The sequence below is a fragment of the Chrysemys picta genome, chromosome 9 (genome assembly GCF_011386835.1).
Source record: "Chrysemys picta bellii isolate R12L10 chromosome 9, ASM1138683v2, whole genome shotgun sequence".
Lineage (NCBI taxonomy): Eukaryota > Metazoa > Chordata > Testudines > Emydidae > Chrysemys > Chrysemys picta.
In genome coordinates this window covers 18457396-18478563 of record NC_088799.1, presented here as the reverse complement: position 1 = coordinate 18478563, position 21168 = coordinate 18457396, and positions in this window count along the sequence as shown.

Below are 21168 nucleotides of genomic sequence, written 5' to 3'. Positions count from 1 at the left end.
AATTAATCATGATTAATCACGTGATTAAAAAAATTAATCTAGATTCATTGCACTGTTAAACAATAATAGAATACCATTTATTTAAATATTTGTGGATGTTTTCTACATTTTCAAATATATTGATTCCAATTACAATACAGATACAAAGTGTGCAGTGCTCACTTTATATTTATTTTTAATTACAAATATTTGCACTGTAAAAAACAGAAGAAATAGTATTTTTCAATTCACCTGATACAAGTACTGTAATGCAATCTCTTTATCATGAAAGTTAAACTTACAAATGTGGAATTATGTAGAAAAATACCTGCATTCAAATATAAAACAATGTAAAACTTTAGAGCCTACAAGTCCACTCAGTCCTATTTCAGCCAATCACTCAGACAAAGAAGTTTGGTTACAATTTGAAGGAGATAATGCTGCCCGCTTCTTATTTACAATGTCACCTGAAAGTGAGAACAGGCATTCGCATGGCACTGTTGTAGCCGGCATCGCAAGATATTTACGTGCCAATTGAGCTAAAGATTCATATATCCTTTCATGCTTCAACCACCATTCCAGAGGACATGTGTGCATGCTGATGATGGGTTCTTCTCGATAATGATTCAAAGCAGAGCTTACCGACGCATGTTCATTTTTACCATCTGAGTCAGATGCCACCAGCAGAAGGTTGATTTTCTTTTTTGGTGGTTCGGGTTCTGTAGTTTCCGCAATTGAGTGTTGCTCTTTTAAGACTTCTGAAAGCATGCTCCACACCTCATCCCGCTGAGATTTTGGACAGCACTTCAGATTCTTAAACCTTGGTTCGAGTGCCGTAGCTCTTCTTAGAAATCTCACATTGGTATCTTCTTTGCGTTTTGCAGATCTGCTGTGAAAGTGTTCTTAAAATGAACATGTGCTAGCTCATTATCCGAGAATGCTATAACATGAAATATGACAGAATGTTGGTAAAATAGAACAGGAGATATACAATTCTTCCCCCAAGGAGCTCAATCACCAATTTAATCAATGCATTATTTTTTTAATGAGTGTCATCAGCATGGAAGCATGTCTTCTGGAATTGTGACTGAAGCATGAAGGGTATACAAATGTTTAGCATATCTGGCATGTAAATACCTTGCAACACTGGTTACAAAAGTTCCATGCAAGTGCCTGTTCTCACTTTCAGGTGACATTGTAAATAAGAAGCAGGCAGCAGTATCTCCCGTAAATGTAAACAAATTTGTTTGTCTTAGCGATTGGCTGAACAAGAATTAGGACTGAGTGGACTTGTAGGCTCTGAAGTTTTACATTGTTTTGTTTTTGAGTGCAGTTATGTAACAAAAAAAATCTACATTTGTAAGTCATCATGGAAGTGTAAAGAGATTGCTCTACTGTACTTATATGAGGTGAATTGAAAAACCCTTTCTTTTGTTTATCATTTTTACAGTGCAAATATTTGTAATAAAAATAATAATATAAAGTGAGCACTGTGCCCTTTGTATTCTGTGCTGTAATAGAAATGGATATATTTGAAAGTGTAGAAAAACATCCAAAAATATTTAATAAATTTCAATTGGTATTCTGTTAAAGAGAAGCAGAGGCACAGGCCTGCCACGTGAAAGGGGTGCACTTGGGGGACTGGAAAAGAGTCTCACACTATCCAGGGACCATGACAATCCCTTATTAAAAATTGAGCTTTTAATTATCATATGAATTAAATATATGAGATAAGAAGATGACAACATATGGGGGTATTTGGGGGAAGATGGTCTTTGAATAAGGCACAGACTGAGAATCATGACTAATCATTCACTATCTCTGTGCCTCAGTTCCCCATCTGTAAAATGGGGGTAATAATGTTAGTTATCTTCTTCACACATTTAGTAAAGCCTTTAGTTATCCTGGACTATAAGGTGCAGAGGCTTACTATTCTATAAGGTTTCTGGTAGTTCAACACACAACTGAAAATAATACGTCATTAGAAAAGAAATTTTCACCTGTCTTCTGGGGAAGGCACTAATGTTTGTAAAAGCTTACATGAAAGGCAGTGATCAGTACACAAGGATGTGAACACGTCATATAAGCCACACAGTTATGCATACATATTATTGTAATGCTGAGTTTTGACCTTGGGAGCAATAAAGAATTGTTTGCTTTCACTGTACTGTACAGTGCAGGTAAAGAAATTAGTGCAGTTAAAAAAAATATTTGTTGTATACTATAATGTAAATATAATATGATATAAAGACAGGTGGGTTTTTTTTAACATCACTTTTTTGGCATAGGAATAATTGTGGCATAAATTGTTACCAAGGTATTACCACACAAAATATCCCCATTGAAGACAATGGGGCTACTTGCATAAGCAGGAGGACCAGGATTAAGCCCACAATCTGATGTTCCCATGCCTAATATTTTCTTTCTCTTGCTGTATTGTTCTCTTCCAAAGATTCTTCATACGAGAAAGGAAAAAAATAAGAAATATATCTAGGAACTGATTAATAATGCTGCTATGATCATCTGGCAACATTTTATATTTTATAAAGGACAGCTGCCCTTTGGACAGAAATACTCCATTCTTTTTTACGAGCTCTACCATCTAGAACAACAACAGTACTTTGTCTTAGTGGCAGAGACAGGTACTGAAAATGGAACTGGGGGAGAGAACTGAAGATGGGAGATGGAAGGAAAGGAAGAGATGGTGTAGGAACTTATATCACCACGTAATGGATTCTATAAGACGCCCTGATACAATGGAAGTTCATGCTGTAAGGATTGCTAGGAATTCTTCAGTAACACAACAGACTGTTATTTTTAACCAGAAGCATCCTAGGATTTCTATGGTTCTGCTTTAGAATATGAGCTCTGAAGCAAGATAAAGCTGGCAAAGCATTGCTGAAGTGTTACTTTACCAGTTGGGGAACTGGTGGGGTGAAGTACTTCTTTTGTGATTTAATTCAAAGTAATGCTAAAAAGTGATTTCTCAAATTTAGGGCCAAATGCTTCTCATTTTGCAAACAATTCCTTGAGATTGGGTGCTTGTGTAAGATGAGGAGATTAAATTTTCACGGTAATGGATGACTGAAAATGTGTTGCTGTGACTTAGCAGTGTGGTCTCGGTTTCCAGGGGCTAAAGGCCTAGAAGGTAGAATATAAGAAAGAGGTTACTGTGGGTAGTTATTATGTATTCTTATTTGACCCTAGTACAGGGTGGCAATTGAACCCAAATGTCTGTAATTTAAGTTCCAAAATAGGCATATTTTTTTTAATACAGTGAAAGACTAAAGAGACCAACATAATACTTTTCTGTGTGGGCCAATAATATGCAGCAGAACACAAACACAATACAGTAATAGCTGCTGGTGGCATACCGCTGAGGGATCACTATAGAATTGTACAAACATTGCACTGTTGAGGGTAATTCTCAATGTGCACTCATGAAAACTGTTGCAACTGGCAGTTATTTAGAAGCTCTTTGCAAAGAGGCACATGCTACAGATGCAGCCTGGGACTTATTTGGGTCTGTTAAGGGCTTAAACATTGCTGAAACTGCTGAAGTGTTTCTTTTCAAGGAGTGAAGTACTTTGCTGTCAGCTCAGGAGGTAGCAAACTACTCTTGTTATCCCCTTCCCTCCCCAAGTACATCCTGTTGTTTGTTGCTCAAAAAATGAAGATGCGATTGAATGAATGGCACCCCATCCAAAAGTGATGTAATATTTTACAAGTTAATGTATCGAAAGATGATGTGGAATGTAAAATTACAATTCATATTTTTAAAGCTTTTTAACACTTCACATGAGTTATGCAAGTAGTTGCGTCAACAGCAATCAGCAACAAAAGTGGGTAATTAGTAATGACAAATATCAACCTTATGCTTAATAAGGGGTTATCTTCTGCCCCCCTTATTAAGACACGATTCCCACTGACTTCAGTCTGACCTTTACATGACTTAGGTTGACAGGATTTCACCTATCCCGAGGGAGTGGCTGACAGGGCATTCTCCAGACGGGCTCCAGGCCCCCAGCACTTTTGGACGCCCTCTCGCCTATGGTCCGAATAGCCAGATTTGTCAGGTTTCAGGTTTCACAACAGGGCTCATTTGTACTGTATTTTGCTTTTGTTATTTTAAATATTTGATAGGGTCTTTGGAGACTGTGCAGCTGCTTTTTAATGATCCTAAATCAAACTAAAATAAATACAAAAAATAAACATACAATATGGACTCAATTCATAACCCCCTCTCCCCCCATGCTGACTTCATGGCTTGAAAACCAGTGTTTCGTGCTGCCACAGAAGTTGTTTCATTCATTCATTCAGGGAAAATTTCATTCCCTGAATGTGTCGGGGCTATGTTGCAGGTCATAGCCTCAAACCCTGGAAAAGAAAGCAGTGTATCACTTACCCTAGCTAATGATAGCCAACTAAGGAATGATACTACTAGGAGAGCTGCTCATCTGAGCTGTTTGTGGGTTTCTGTTGCAACATGAGGGAGGTGAAAGATTTCTCCTACTGAATGCTGATGATGAGCCATCCAATTTTGAGGGAGGGATAAATAAAGCCATTCTTTATGAAAGAGCTGGATAAACATTGGCACAGTGTTGGGTAAAAAGATAATGTGATATTCCATTGAGCTGGTCTCAAGATGAAACAAAGAGACTAGAGTTCTGGATAATAATGATGGTTCAGAGGCTATAGGGAAATAATTAAAAGCACAATTACAAGTAGTGGCAAAATAATGGGAGAAAGGAAATATAAATATAAACCACATTTTTCTTGTGAGTTCAGCAACTTTTGTGCACTTCTTTTCATAGTATGACAAGATCTACACTCTCCTTTAGAGCTGGAGGCCTGAAATTACCATATAAACAATTTGCAGCAGAACCTGCAAATGCTGTAGGACATGAGCAAATGATGCATTGACTTTATCTATCACAGTTGTATTTATGGTGTAGTCATTTGGAGCAGAAATGACTTGAACTACTGATGTAAAAGAAAGAGCTGTAAGAATTGGTAATCTTCTTTATACTAAACAATCTGAAGTGGTTGGCACAGCCGATGTGTTGACTGGAGTCAATCCAGAAGAATCAGCATTTCCCCTCTCTTTTAATGCAGGTTTAAAAAAAAAAAATCAACAATACGACTGACATAGCTATCCTAGTTCTGCGGGGGTAGAGAGGCATGTTGCTTTTGTTAGACTGTTCAAATGTTTACTTACACTTTCCATGCCCAGAGGATTAGAATTTGCTTTTTAAAACAACTTTTTGTTTTAGAGGTTTCTTCCTTTGGAAATTAGCCTATCCTGAAAATTAATAATAATTTATTGTGATTGCACATAGAGGGCCCAATCAAGGTCAGAGCCCCATTTAGCTAGGCACTGTACATGCAGATAGGGAGAGACAGTTCTTGTCATAAAGAGTTTACAGTGGTTCTCAACCAGGCCAACGGGGTGTACATCAACTCATCTAGATGAGTGTTTCTCAACCTGGGAGTTGTGAGCCCCAGGGGGATCACGGAATGGGTTTTGGGGGCGGGGGGGGGGTGTCACAAGTCACGTCTGGTGTTAGGGGATGGCAAGCAGAGCAATTGCCTGGGGCCTCACACCAGCTAAGTTACATGTTTCAGCCCCAGGTGATGGAGTTTGGGCTTCAGACACCTGAAAAGGGGTACAGCAGTCTGGAAAGTTTGAGAACCACTGGTCTCAATCAACAAGACAAACAAAGGATGGGAGGGGAAACAGGGGCACAGAAAGATAGCACATGGCATTGCTGGGAATGAAACTCGGGTCTCCTTTGTCCAGCTCCTGTGTTTGTCCCACAGACCACGCTGCCTCCCCGAGCACATAAGACCTTTATTGACATAACTGGGAGTCCTTGTGTAGTGCACTTTCTGGATTGGGCACATTATCTTATTCTCTAGAGTCTTTTCTTTTTCTACAAAAGAAACAATATTAGGGTAAAATGTTGATCCCCTCATTCACATGAGCAGTCCCATTGGCCCTAATATTGTTTATTTTGCTTCAATGTGTGCTTAAAGTTAAGCACACACCTAAGTATCTTTCTGAATCAAGGCCTTATTCTTCCATTTTGATTAGACTTGTCTGCTACTTGAAAGTGATGACAGCATTTCCAGATGTCCAAGTGCTATTCTGCACTTCTCATCCATGACTTGGTCCTGCACCCCGGAAGTCAGTGGCTTGTAGCCAGCTCTGTTGCTATAGCTATATGGACATATGGTAAATAAGGTATAGGTATGAATTGAGGTAGTAATGCAAAAGCTGACAGATCTCAAGCCTGTAAAGACAATAGCTTAGACAAACTAACTAGGCCCAAGGCCTAAACACTTGACATAAGTAATTAAGTGTGACTCAAAGCATCCTGTATTCACACCCTACACACTATTGTAATAATCTTTCTACAAAATATGCCTTGTTAGGTATCATCTGAAAACTAATAACTCACTGGTCAATAATATCAAGGTGAAATGTATGTAGCAATATTATATGTAAAGTTATGAATTCTCCCTTTACGGTGTACCTTGTTCAAAACCAGACAGCCCTGCTTAGGCAAAAGTTGTTAAACAGGCCTATCCTAAACAAAGGAATGTGTGTTTACCTCAATTTGCATGTAAGTACTAAACAGAACCATCAAGAATGCAGGAAGCCAAGCAATTTGCATTTTAGCAAACAAGAGTGTGGAGGTGTCCGGGATGGGGGGTGGGGAGGGAAGAGCATGGACCCTTCTTCACCAGCAGACTCCATGTCGCCTTCCTCACTGCTTGAATAAACTTTACTTTGAAGAGTAACCTTCAGAATAATCTGTTTCAAAGGTTCACTGTACTATAAAAGAAAGGGGCAGAAAACCCCAAGTTCTCTGTTTCACCTGATATGACAAAGGAACTAGCACCTTTGGGCCTCTGGAAGAGATTCTGACTGAGGAGGGGGTCAGCCACCATCTTGCTGGAAAACTGGGTGAGAAGAGCTATCTTGAACAAATCCTTGAATCAAATCTTGCTAAATTAATGTTTTAGAATTTTAGATGTGTGTTTTCACTTTTATTTGCTTGTAACCATTTCTATATTTATAACTGAACTCACTTAAAATCTTATCTGCTTTTGTTAATAAACTTGTTTTACTATTGATCTAAATCAACAGTGCTGTGTTTGTAATAAAGTGAATGTCCGCTCCAGTTAATGTGTCAAGCTGGGTTTTTTTGTCTCCTTAAAGGAGTGAACAGATCTTATTATTCCTCTGAATCTTGCAAGAGATGGCTGGACATGTCAGAGCACACAGGTCTGGGGAAGTTCAAGACGGGGGTGGGTTGAGGTCACCTGCTAACATTAAGCAATGTTAAAGACAAAAGCGTGTCTGTGATAAAGGCTGGCAGGCTGTTGGATTCAAAGGGGTTGAATCAGAGCTATCCAGCATAGAGAACACAAAGTGCATGCTGGCTATGTGTATGTCCCAGGCAGGGAGCCACAAGTAGCAGAAGCTTTTGGGGGCACTCAGGGTTATAAAACAAGTGGTGACGCAACCTCTGACCAGTCTGAATTGTAGCCTAGAATGTGACACTAAACCATAAATGACTTTATATCACAAAAGGTTACAAAATAGAATAATGTTATAAATCAGTGTTGCTAAACTGCTTACAAGTAACCACAAGAGGCCGGTTTATACCAATTTTAGTTATTTGAAGTTCGGAACATCAGCAGATGTCTGACCACAAGAATGCCATGGTAACTAACTGATGTGTACGCTAATAAGCTTGAGATAAAAGCCTAATAACATAGGGGATAAGAGGACCCCAACATAATTAAGGTGAGAATTCAGATAAGGAAAAGGGGTTGAAACCCCTTCTGAATATGCATTAAGAAAAGTGTAACACATTATAGAAGCTGTATGCTGGTCTGTGTGCCTTGGGAAATGCCAGAATGACACCCACTGGTGATTATAGTAATGATGAAGACGACAATGAGGAAGATGATGACAGATACTTTGGGTTTCTCTGCAAGGGATGGTGTGAATAATGCAAACGCTAGGTGCCCCGTAGTGTTATCTCTCTCCTTTACCAGACTGCAGTGTGAGTACTGTTATTTGGTTGCCTAATAAAAGTAAATATTACAAAAAGAGCACCGTGTTGTCCTTGTTGTGCTCCTTGGGGTTCCCCTTTTATTAATCACATCTCTACTGTAGTTAGTCTTGGGACTGAACTCTCACAGATTGAAGGAGGTGTAAACCTTCCCCTTGAGCTGGGTAATTATTAAAGTAACCCAATACTATATAGGCTCCAGGGTCAGACCCAAAAGCCCCTACAGAAGTCAGTGGGAGTCTTGGGTACACCAGGATGTCAGTGGTCAGTGTCCAATAAGCTGATTCCCATTGAATTCAAGGACAATAAGGGATTTCCAATATCATTCCATCCGTTACTGCTGCATATTTTCTATTTTTAAAATTAACCGCCTTGCAAGAGAATGGAGATCATTTAATAATAAGAGAGTTTAGGTAGAAATTAAAAAAAAAATGGTTTTACTCCTACCTCCTCTTTCTATTCATGCTATTATTTTAATAATATAATAATAATCTATAGCACTGTACAATACCTTACTGTTCAAATGCATATAGTGCTATTCACTGGCATTATCCCACAGCACCTGTCAGACAACACCTTTATGGTGAAAAATGATGAACAACTGAGCTTAAACCACCCCATATTGTGACGCAAGCCAATGAATTCCAGAAAATTCAGAGCTCAGGATGACACAGTGTCCTCTTCTTGCTACTGTGAAATCACACACTCCAAAACAAAAACTGCTGGCCCTTCATGAGAACTCCGATTTTACTTTGTCTTCTGGGCTTTTTGTTAAAATTCCAGGAAGTTACTTATAGATAGATTTTGTCTTAATTTTCTTTTGTTTTGGGTGTGTGCGTGCACGTGTGTGTGTGGGGGGGGGGGGGAGGCATTTCTGTTTTTGTTATTTTTTGTTGTTTGTTTTTTTTGAATAAAGCAAAAAATATCATGAAAGGTTCTAAATTGCATGTAATGTCTCCCTGAGAGAGTGGGATAGCTTCAAAGGAGTCGTTCCACTCTTCTGAGTCAATATCTACACTTAGTTTTTATAATGTACTATAAATATGTATTCATTTTTAAAAGGTTTCCCAGAAGACAAGATTGGCTTTTCATAGAGCTGTTTCAGTCTATTACTTAAATATATGTTTAACTATTGTAAAGCCTACTCTTTACCCAAGAAATTCAATAGCTCTTACAGGGTAAACTCAGTAAATCAGGTGAATTCTCACTCATACATGCTTTTTTAAATGAATAATAAGTACCTTACAGAACACAATGGCTCCCCTCTAAGAGCTTCCTAATGCTCTTAATGCTAGAGCTGTGTTTCAAAGGAAACGCATACCAGAGCAGTGATCCATCTAATCCAGTATCCAGTCTGTGACAGGGACTTGTATCAAATACTTCAATATGAAAAGTGAGCAATTATGGAATAATCTGCCCATAGGGGAACTTTCTTCCTAACATCCTTTCTTAGGGACTGATCCAAAACCTACTAAAATTAGTGGAAAGGCTTTCACTGACATCTGTGGTTTTGGATCAGGCCCTTAGACATCAGCAAAAATACAGACTTTTTCATGGAGTTTTGCCTTTTTGGGTTCATGCTGTTTTGCACTAAAGATTGGTTCTGAAACAAAACTTAGCCCCAATCTTGTGAATGTTTAAAAAGCATGATTTAGATGTCATTGGGTATTTTTGTTTTGTTTTCTTTGCATGCACAGAGCAATGTACGTGTGGAAATTTGGTAATAAAAGGCCCTTGTAGCATGATGTAACCTTATACTCAGAAACACCATGTGATTATAATATACATATTTTAATGCACATTGCTATCTTGAGATTCTGTAACATCTGCAAGTAAATTAAGCAGACATATATAGCAATGTCAGTTTTCTCATCATTTCTATGTTTCTGAAAGGCTCTATAATATTTTTGAAAGTTATATGTCAGAGTGTTATTAAAATTATAAAGAGGTTCAGTGATAACCATTTTCTGGAAAGACCTTTCTCTTTCTTCCTCCAAGTGAAGTATCTATCTTCTGCATTCTACACTTCCTGGGAGCTCAGATTGGTTCAAGGGAAAAAACAATCTTCTGAAACCCCAAATGCAATAGCTCTAATAACAGACAGTCAGATGTTGAAATGGTCACAATTACTGTCAATTGACACACACAATGAGCCAAATCCTGGTCCCACTGCAGTACATGGGAAAATCCCCATTTACTATGATGAAACCAGGATTTGGCCTAGCCAAACAAGCTATTTGTTTTCTAAAAATTATTTCACATCCTTTGCAGAATTGCATAAATGGCTACTCTGTTGCAGCACTAAAAAACCAAGACTGGAACAAATGATATTGCATGATTGAATGAGAGTCCTTTTAATATATGGCAAGTATGCAGACAAAATGGCAAAATACAAATTCTTCTTTATTTCTCCCAATGGATTCCTTTTCAAAGACTACATTTTAAAAGCCTACATAGTACAAATAACTGATTTTTCAATGACACTATCTATCTTTCCGGTGTCTGATTAGCTGTTGGCTTTATTTATAGCTTTGAGCATGTGATAGAAACATAGGGAAGAAGACATGAATCTTTCTGCCTCAGTTGACAAGGCAACTAATACATTACTAAGTCTCTTTCATTCTTGTTCCACTTACCTGTAAACCAACAGTGTCTGTTGAATTATTTTTGATATTGAATCTATTGATGAACTGCAAAGGTTAAAATTAAAGTGTGATTTATGCTGTAATCAGTAGCATGGTGCTAGAGCACCAAGTGATCGGTGCAAAATTATAACCATAAATATACTACAGGATTTACTTTATAACCTCTGCCAAATGGCTCTATGTTTTTTTTTCTCTTTCACTCTCTCTCTCTCTCTCTTTGTCCCTCTCCCTGCCAGAGATATTGTAGGATAAGAAATGCAAATAATGTGCTGATAAAGATCATAAGCTCTCAGGTCTTGATGACTTTGTGAACAAAACCCTGGTCTATTTCTTTGGAACTCCATTTTAACTCCTACTTAAAGTCTGAGTGGTGTAATATGTGCTCAGTTTCTCATTGACAGAGGCTACAGATCATAAAACTACAGGACATAATTCACTGCAGTTCAGTACTCTTGGATGTATCCACTAGTATAAATAATTACTTAGCCATTGAAAGGATAAATTATCCAAATCAGAATACAAGAGATGTCAATCAGACCCTCCTGGCCTCGTGTGGGCTGTAAGCTTTATACTGATGTTATGTTCGACAAGCAAAAACTACCCACTTTGCATGTACACGATCTGTACGTGGGGATGTAGCATCTATCAAATAACAAGCTGTCTTTGAGAAAAGAAATGGCAGTTAAGAAATTAGTTTTCCTTATTAAACATTTTTGGAGTGTTGAAGTACCATTAAAATAAAAAGGCCTTAAAACTGAGACACCCCTGAAAATGCAACAGAAAAATTTCTCATGAATAATTGTTGTAATGATTCACAAATAAAACTGGGTTTGAATGAAAAAAGCCCATCGAAAACCCATTTTCATAAGGTGTATATACCCCATGCTGGCTTGCCAACAAAAGAGGTAATGCAGCAACCACTATCCAGGGCTGATTGGCAGCCTCACAGCAGCTGGGAGAATAAAAAAGTGGAGAAGCAGAGTTGTGGGGTGGCTGCCAGAAGAGCAAGCAGGCTGGAGAAAAGTCCTGGCAGCAAGTTGGTAAGAAGCCGCCCACAGACAATACACCAGAGAAGAGACAACTGAGTGTACAGGCTGGAGAATCCTACACAACTAAGGGAAACAGGAAGGAGTTCAGGTCACTGCAGGAGTTGAAGCTTGATTCCACCTGCATGGTTTAAGCACCCTGAGTGGGAAGCCAGTGGAGCGGGTAGGCCTACGGTCCCCTACAGACTCCTCGGAGAGTTAAGAACCAAAGGGGTTTCTGGATCTCTGAAAACCAGGAGCAAGCCAACCCCACCAAGTATAAGGGGAAATCTGTATGCCAACAGGACTTCAGCTAACATCCTTCATAGCCCAGAATGGCACTACCATGGGGACTCAGTCCAGAGGAGCTGACTGACCACCCTGCCAGACCGAGCGGACTCTGTGCAACACTCCATCTGACCAGAGGGGACGCTGTTGCATTAGCACACCTACCCATACCATATTTTAAAGACAATAAGAAATGTTGCCATTAAAGAATCATAAATGCTCTCCAACTCCCCACCCATTAATAGATTAAGGGGTAGAATAGGATAACATGCTGAATATGGTACTAATATATATATATATATATATATGAACAATTGCTAAATGAGAAGATTAAAAGCTTTGATAGCTATATTTAATGATTTGTAATTATGCATAATGAATGAGTATAGATAAGGTAACTTAGAATTCTTCTTTTACATAGAATTGCTGGTCTACTTCAATTGGCATTATTTCTGACAGACAAATGTAAAACTGCGGAAAGTTTGGAGGCAAAAAACACAAACTGCTAATTACCAGAAGCCTTTTTTACTGGGAAGATCGAGGAACAGGGTGACACAAAACAACATGACATAAAAACTGCATAAACAGTTAAAAATGCATAAGTTGGCTAAATTGAAGCTTGCATATGGTTAATGAACGGGTTACATAAATAAATAGGTACTGTGCTAAAAGCTGACTGAAGAAAAGTTATATAATACTGAATATAAAGCTGTTTAAGAATTCAAAAATGTGGCCCAAATTGGAGAAACACTGGACCAGAAACTGAAGGAATGGGACTGAAGGACCAGACCAAAGGATGAGAGGAGGCAAAGGCCATCATGAAGTATACCCATCATCTCCCCAGTGCCCTGGAATGTGATAACTTGAACCCACAGACTATTCCATCTTGTCTGTTATTACTGTCTGGCATAAATATATGTTCAGATATTATAAGTCACAACAATTCTGTCTGAAATGGTATAAAATAAATATTTTTATCCCTCTGAACTTTGAGATTTGGCACTAGCAGTAGAATTTCCAAAATATCACAAGAGAGAATATTTTTGTAGCACTGTACTCTCAATCTGACAAGAACAGTAAAGTACAATACAAAACCATGTGCCCATTCTCAAGAGATTTCTAGTCCAATGTTACATTTGTAAGATGTTTGGTTAGCACTCAGATACCTTCAAATGAACTTTAGTGAGGATATTCAATCCAAACCCAACCAGGCCTTTGCCCTTCCATCATGTGATGTTAGACAACTGTGTTTCAGCTAGACTATATCAAATATGTGGGAATGTAGTCAGCCATATTAGAGAAGATAGAGAAGGAAAGAGACAAATAGAAAAACATGGTAAAATTTAAAAAATACAAGTTCCCCCTCCCTTTTCTTCATTAATGTTGGCTAGTTGGATGCATCAAAAGAGAAAAACATCAAAGTAATCTACTGTGGAGTGGGTGTAGGAGAGGGGGAAACCATTCTATAACTTTCTTGCCCTGGAAGACAAAGGTACGATGAAAAGTTGCATTATTAGGACTTTGCAGAATCTGAATGACTTAAAATCCCAGACTGCACGATTCCTAAATCTGCAGGTAAGGAACCTTGTTAAGAGTCTAATCCCTGTGATGCTGAAAGTCTGGATTTCCTGGCAGGAAATGCATTGCAAGCAATAGGCATAGTGCCAACCAGTGGCACCAAAGGGGTAGGGGAGTAGAATTTCTGAAGCCTTAGCTAAAACCTTAAAGAAATCTCTCTCCTGAGATGTTTTAATTATGCTGAAATATATATTTGACTTTCCTGGACTAGTTTAGTGCATATTTTTTTTAAAAAAGGAAAGCTCTTTTGGAGTGTAACCTAAAGGGACAGATTTGTTAATGATGTACTCTTAACTGGTAATACAGTGATTTTCTACTTGTACAGCACCTGTAGGAAAGGTAGAACTAATGATGAATGAACCAATTCAGGCAAAATAAGAATTGTACAGAACTTTTGCCCACATTTTTCAGCCCCAGAAAATGTCGGGCAAATCTGTCTCTCCCTTTTACACTCCTATGACTCATTGCTTAATTTACTCAGGGTTTTCAAGCTGTGGTCCATACCCATTCCTTAAGGAATGCAAGGAGAGCTTGTTTCTCCCCTATATTGTTGGCTGGCATCCTTGGAGGTGTAAAGCAGCTTGGACTCCTCCTGATCTTGAGTGGTTTGGCCAAGTGGCCATCTCCCTGTTTCCAAACATCATGTGAATGGCTGTACCTAGCAGTGTCTGTGCTGAAATTTTGTTGCATCTATTCTGTTCTAGTTTAATGGCATTCTTAGGCTTCCATCGAATTTGTTCCTTATAGTGACTGGCATGTTGCTGGAATCTCAGAGCACATGAGGATTTCTTTCTTTGAAAAATCATTGGTTCCATGGACATTACTATGTACTTTACTGTGGATGTTACTGAACTAATGATTCCTCCACATATGCCAGCCTGTCCAAAACTACACTGTGCAACTTAACACATAATGCTAAAGAAAGGTATGGAGTGAACACAAGACCAGGCATCAAGAACTTATGAATTCTGTTCCCAAGTCTAATATTGATTCTATCTGTGATTGTGGGCAAATCACTTTCCTGCTGCCTATAAAATAAGGATAAGACTTATCCACTTCATGACAGTGTGTGAAAGTGAATTAGTTAGTGTTTGTAAAACACTTGGAAAGTGAAAAGCACGATAGGCACAATGCTGCTAAAGAGGTTTAAATGTATTGAAATGTGTTAAAATGATATAAAGAAAGGTAAACTTACTCAGAATCTGAGTGTTCTGCATATTTTGATTAAATTAATAGTCCCCTTTGCATTAATTAATTAATTTGCAAATTAATCACCATCTCAGGAAAAATTGCCCAACTCTATGTGAAATGTGGCTTCAAATATTGATACTCAACATTCAAAGGCAAAACTAGAAAATCATCCACAATTACATGGAAAAGAACCAAAACTATAACCAAAACTATGCACAATTCTGCAGAAAAATGCAAAAAGGCAGAAAGTGTAGAAAAACAACCAGGTGTTTTGCACAATTTCAGCCCCAATCATAAAATGGAGTAAAAAAGATACATTTTGAGCTGAGATTTGAAGACAATAAGTGACTAAGTGGCCCTGAAGGTAGAGGAAGAGATTGAGCAGAACATAAGAAAAGTTGGAACCAAATGATGAATAAATGAAAGTTTTAAATAGAAATTGGATGATTGAGGTTCCCAGCTCAGGAAAATACCTTTGAAGCTAGAGCTCCTGCTGTAATTGAGTCTTCTTCTGTAAAGGGACTGCTAAGGAATGGATAACAGATTCATTTGCAACAATGAGAACTTCACTGCTACTACTGGACTTACATAGAACAGCTGCTATGAATTTGTTTGAAACATGATTAGGTTTGCAACCCCCCGCTAAACTGCTGCCTCACCAGTCTTGGGACTACACTAGTTTGGCTTTTTGTGTGTGACCTGCTGTATTCAATTGAAATTGGTGCTGTAAAAGGACCCCTCATATTTTTAGTAGACTGAAATTCCATTGCCCAGACATAACATGTTATTTAGCAGTGACTGAAAAGGCACTCCACAGATCAAAAGACTGATTAAATACAGCTTTGATTTATCATAGACAATATTAGACCTTCCCACTGCTGTTGTCATTTGGGCTGCATTGGAGCATAACTTTAATGAGGATAAATTCACATTCAGACACTCATTCTTTTCTGGGATAAACTGAGTATGGAATACAAATACTTCCTGTCTTTCAAAGATTAGAAAAACACTGTGATCATGAAGAAGTAGCTACCTCTAAGCTGAGGACTATGTCTTCATAGCAGAAAACAAATGTTCATTCATGACTATGGCCCACGTGTGTCCACAGAGAATCATGAAAGGAGGATTCAACCCAGCAAGATGGGAGTTTTGCTTTAGTGTAATCATACTACACTGCTGGTAGGGATATTTTCATTGGTAAATGTTTTCTAACAATTAGAGCTAGGGGAACCAATTGCCAGGATATCAGGGTTAGTTCTGTTTGAATTTTTTCTTGTGAAAATTTGATTAGATTTGGTTCAGCTGAAACATTTTGTGAATTTGCGTTGACTTCATCGAATTGCATCGGTTAAAAAAAAATCCAACAAATCTAAATGACTTTTTGTTTCAAATCTGATTTCAATTGTATTTTTTAAAAAAAGATTAAAAAGTCATAAATGAAATGAAACATTTTGTTTTGGAGCAAATTAAACATTTCGTTTGACCTGAAACTTTTTTTGTTCCTTTTGCTGAAAAATTCTAAATAATTTCATTTTGGGTTGATCAGAAACAATCCTCCCCATCCCCCAAATTTTTCAGAAAGCCAGAAAATCAATTATTTGCACAGGTCTAATGGTTCTATTCTCAGTTCTGCCACTGACTCATACTGTGGTTTTATGTAAATCATGTCACCTTACTTCACTTATCTATATGTAAAGCTGTACAATCTGAGGCTTAACTCTTAGCTAGCATAGTGCTTGAAAGCCTCACATAGATAATGATTCTACAGCCCCTACTTATTTGGAATAACAGTTTATCACATGAATAGTTCCAATGAATTCACTTGACTACAATTTATCCTGGCCTTTACATGAATCATGCAAAGATAAAATGGTGGGAGGGGAAAGAGGAAACATACCGATTGGGCAAAACCTGACCCTTAATTATTTTTAAGGTCTGAAACTAATGATATACACTAAATTGACCATTAAAATCCCTTTACAGATGTGTACTTTCAATGTAATTGATTCCAGTTTCTGGGGGAAGGAAGGATAAACTATTTTGCAAATACAGGGCTGAGGGAACAAATTCTCAAGACTAAAAAAATTATTTTTTCAATAATGTGAAATATTTTGTGGACACATCCAAAAAACTTCTTCCCCCTTCCCCCTCCCCCCGAAATGAGGGGTACATTTCACAAAAAGGCAAGGATCCTTTGCTGTGACAACAGAAATATATCGTCCTTTTACAAAATGGATGAAAATACACTAATTTGTCTTACATGATGCCAAAACTTTGGTGTGTTCACAGTGAAAAGCTGTGCTGACTTGCAGGAGTGGACTTTTTCCCCACCTGGATCAAAGCTACACATATTTTCTTAATGCTGGAGACCAATATCCATTACCCAGACTCATGTTGCGTAGCGCCTTCTTTCAATGGGACTACTTGTTGGGTGAAGTTTTACTCAACTTGAATAAAGATTGTAAGTCCTCTGGTTTCATTCATTTATAATTCTGAAGATGAGAATGCTTGTGAAATAAGCCAGCAGTGAGTAATGGTAGCAGAATTGGGCCCCAAACAAAGGACATTCACATCTCTTCTCTGAGTACTTTTGTGGTTTCTCAAACAATGGTTGGGGGATGATTGAGACTTTCACTAAGGTTAATGAAACTGCGCATCTGGAGCAAAAGATGTATTTAGTGCTATTCACATTTTTCCCCAAGGAATTGAGCACATTCTGTTAATCTTGAAGCAGCATTTCATTCTAGGGATTTATAGGATATTTGATTAACTATCACCACATCTGCACTAAAGAAATTCCTCTAGGTGAAGATTGTGTTAATGTTACTGTGCAATATTATAGTCTGAAATAAGGTTGCTAGGGGCGAGAGACAGTGTGAAAGCAGAGTCTTTATGAAAATCCCCCTTGAGGCTTCAGCTTTAGGAGTAGGCCTCACACTCTACTCTGTGTGGGGAGAAAAAGTAAATCTCATCTCTGTAAAGAGTCAAATTCAGTGGAACTCTGTGAGGGAATCATCTCAGAAATGACCTCATCCAGAGTTCTCTCTCTTTGGTTTTACTGAACTAAGATCATTAAAGTCAAGGGTTTGCCTATGTGGATCCAATTGCAGGATCAGGACCTAAAAGAGCCTTCAAACCTTCATTCCTACATTTCTTTACACCAATGCGTAAAGCAGACGGAGAAATAGATATTGTTGGCATTGAATATAAATGAGGATAAAATAACTTCTTTCTGACCCTAGCAATAATGAGGTATATCCCTTTAACTGCACAAGTGTCCACAATGTAACTGTAATATTATTTAGGTGAACTTATTAAAGTAGAAGCAAGGAAAAATAATACAATTAAAAACAATATAGGATTTTCTTCCCCAGTTACTTCTTATAATTGTATTGATTTGCAATTCATCATTCTATTTAAAATTCAATATTAACACAATTGTAATGTATCAACCTTCCTCCAAAATCAATCCCATATCCATTGCCAGGCCCCATTATGAAGTAATAGCAATGTTAATTTTATTCTGCCAAGTGCAAATTGACTGATTTATCACACCATTATAGAACCATGCTGCTCCTTGAATTTGTTTGCAAAATAAAGTGTGGCAAGAGAGAAAAACATACTAACGTGTCTGCACGTTCTGCTGAAAATAACAGTGAGAAGAGAGAGTTATAACTCACAAAAATTAGGAGTGATTTTTGGGAAAAGAATGTAGGCCAGATACTCCAGTGGTGTAAATTAGCGTAGCTCTGTGAACTTCATATACCCCCAGAAGCTTCTGACTTCAATGGAGCTACACTAACTTACAGCAGGTGAGAATCTAGTCCTCAGTGCAATATACTTTAGCAATTAGAACACAGGATGGGGAAGCAGGACACTTGGATTCTAAACTCTGTGTGGGGCAAAGATTGCCTTTTTGTTCTGTGTTTGCACAAGGGGTCCTGGTCCAAAATTAGGGATCGTAGGCAGTATGATAATACAAATAATAAATAATAAGTCTATTTCTGGTTCTGACACTCATTTCCCCACTGTAAAACAGGAATAAGAATATCTCCCAAATCTACTTATAAGGATGCTGTGAGGTTTAATCAAATAAAGTTCATAAAACAACTTGAGATTCTTAAAGGAAAACCTAAAATGTGAGTTTCCAGCTAGATCCTTTCAATCTTGCACCTTATCTCTAGTATCAAAAGTTCTTCAGGCTAAATTACACCCCAGCAACACCATTGTCATATGTTTAACAGATTGGAATTAAGTTAATAATTCTGTTGATGATGTGCAGGATGGAATATAATCCAGCTGAACCTGAGATGTCTCAGCTCTGCAGGGCTAAAGGCTTTTCAATCCAGTTGGATACATGGTATAGACCAGACTTTGGGCCCATTTTTAAAACCTGCCAGTTTTAGAACCTCCAAAAACACAGACTTCTCCCACTTCAGCTGGGGAGGAACTCCTTTGTCTATAAATAGCAGGCTGTTACAGTCAATTGGCTGTTGGCAATTATCAGACAGAGACATAATTGCACTCACTAAAACAGTGTGGGACACACACATTTTATAAATGGAAAGTGATTTGCTCAAATTAAGTTCTAGAATTGGACAAAGGTTCTCATTGTTTACAAACTAATTTGCCTGCACCTAATTTGAACACTGGCTCATCCTGACTAAGAATAATCTTTTACAGACCATTTTCATATACTATAAATCTGTCTCTTGCCCCTACTGATTGCAGAGCTATTTTACTTGTGAACAGCAGCAGCTACAAATATTATATCTTCTAAAGTAGCTGAAATACATGAAAAAAGACCAGCCATTAATGTTTGGTATTATTTAGATTTTTTTAATTTGTTTTGACTGCTGACATTATGCATAGTGCAGTCATTTTAGTCGTTGCTTCAGTTGCCACTAACTTTTCACAAGGACGTGTTTCATGGTCTGGAGCATTGCTTAATAAAAAAATAAGCAAAAATATCTGTTTTTAATTATGTAAAAGGCAAAATAATCTAACCTTTACTGAGAACATACACTGAACTTGAATAAAGCACTAGCTTCCTTAGCAGAAGCCTGAGGGTCTCATGTGATACCATGAAAAATGGAGAACAGAAGCGCAATTATAAAAATGCTGCAAGTACTTATTTGATTATAATTTTGGCCCTGTCTAATTGTAAAACATTCTGTTCTACTTGGAGTAAATTACCTAGTGCACAGTGCTGACTTCTGTTGTTATACATTCAATATTTTGTTTTCTGGTCATTTGGTTGTTTCTACTTTTATCACTTGTGCTCCTAAGTGATTTAAACACTTTTGAAAATTGTACAACTTATTTCTAAACTTGTCTACAAAGTATGGTGTCCTATGTGGAAACATCATAGACAGCAAAAATCCCTGGCTTTAAGAGTGTTACATTTTCTAACCTTTTCCAAGAGCGTTTCTGGTCCTGTAATTCACAGTTAGCTATTAATTCACTGAACTTGGACTAGCAAAGCTGGCAAGGTCTATTTATATTTAATACACAAGATCCCTGACTGTGGATATGTGCCAGAAAACTCAAATAAAAGCAACATATAATCTGTGAAACTGAGGTGATACACTGAAAATTATTAGGTGACATACATTACCATGTGATATAACTACATCAAGTGTGACGCCTCAGAGTGAGCAGGGAAATGAACATCCATTTAAAGGATGTAACAATGTAAGAAGACTCTGTTAATTAATAAGAAAAATATCCCAGGCAATATTCAAATTACCCAAAATCAGCAGCTGAGGTGTTTTACTCATTAGCTTATATACTAGCTTCAAAAACTCTGTATAGCAAGACGGCCGTGAAGAAATGAGGTAGTGACTAACGGGTAAAGTGAAGGGAAACCCTCTAGTTTGATTAACTGAAAGATGAGCGGAATCCCATGTCTTCAGCAATCTGCCTTAGATTGGGGAGAGGCTGTGAAATCCTGAGGGGCACTGCTCTTCTATTAAATATGCCCATCTTGAATCTGATGTCTAACTCTACAGTATATTGCATACTTCCTCCTTCGTTATTTTTACAGCTTTGCATAACAGGATAGATCAATTCAATAAGCAACAAAGATGTAATGAAGTGCTTACCATACTGAGTTAATAATCCAGTGTGGCCAGCTCTAATGATTTTATCACAAGTCCTATGATATTTGGTGGTTTTCTTAAAACCACAGCTCCTGGAGGCATGAGATTACATGAAAATCTCAGCTTTACTTTTTTTTTATAAAGTCCTATGATTGCAGAGAGAAGCTGTAAAATGTGACCTGCATGCACCAGCAGCAAATACAAAGAAATACCAGTATTCACTATTTTAAAAAGATCTTATGATTGTAGAGCCTTTCTCGTGATACTTTTAATG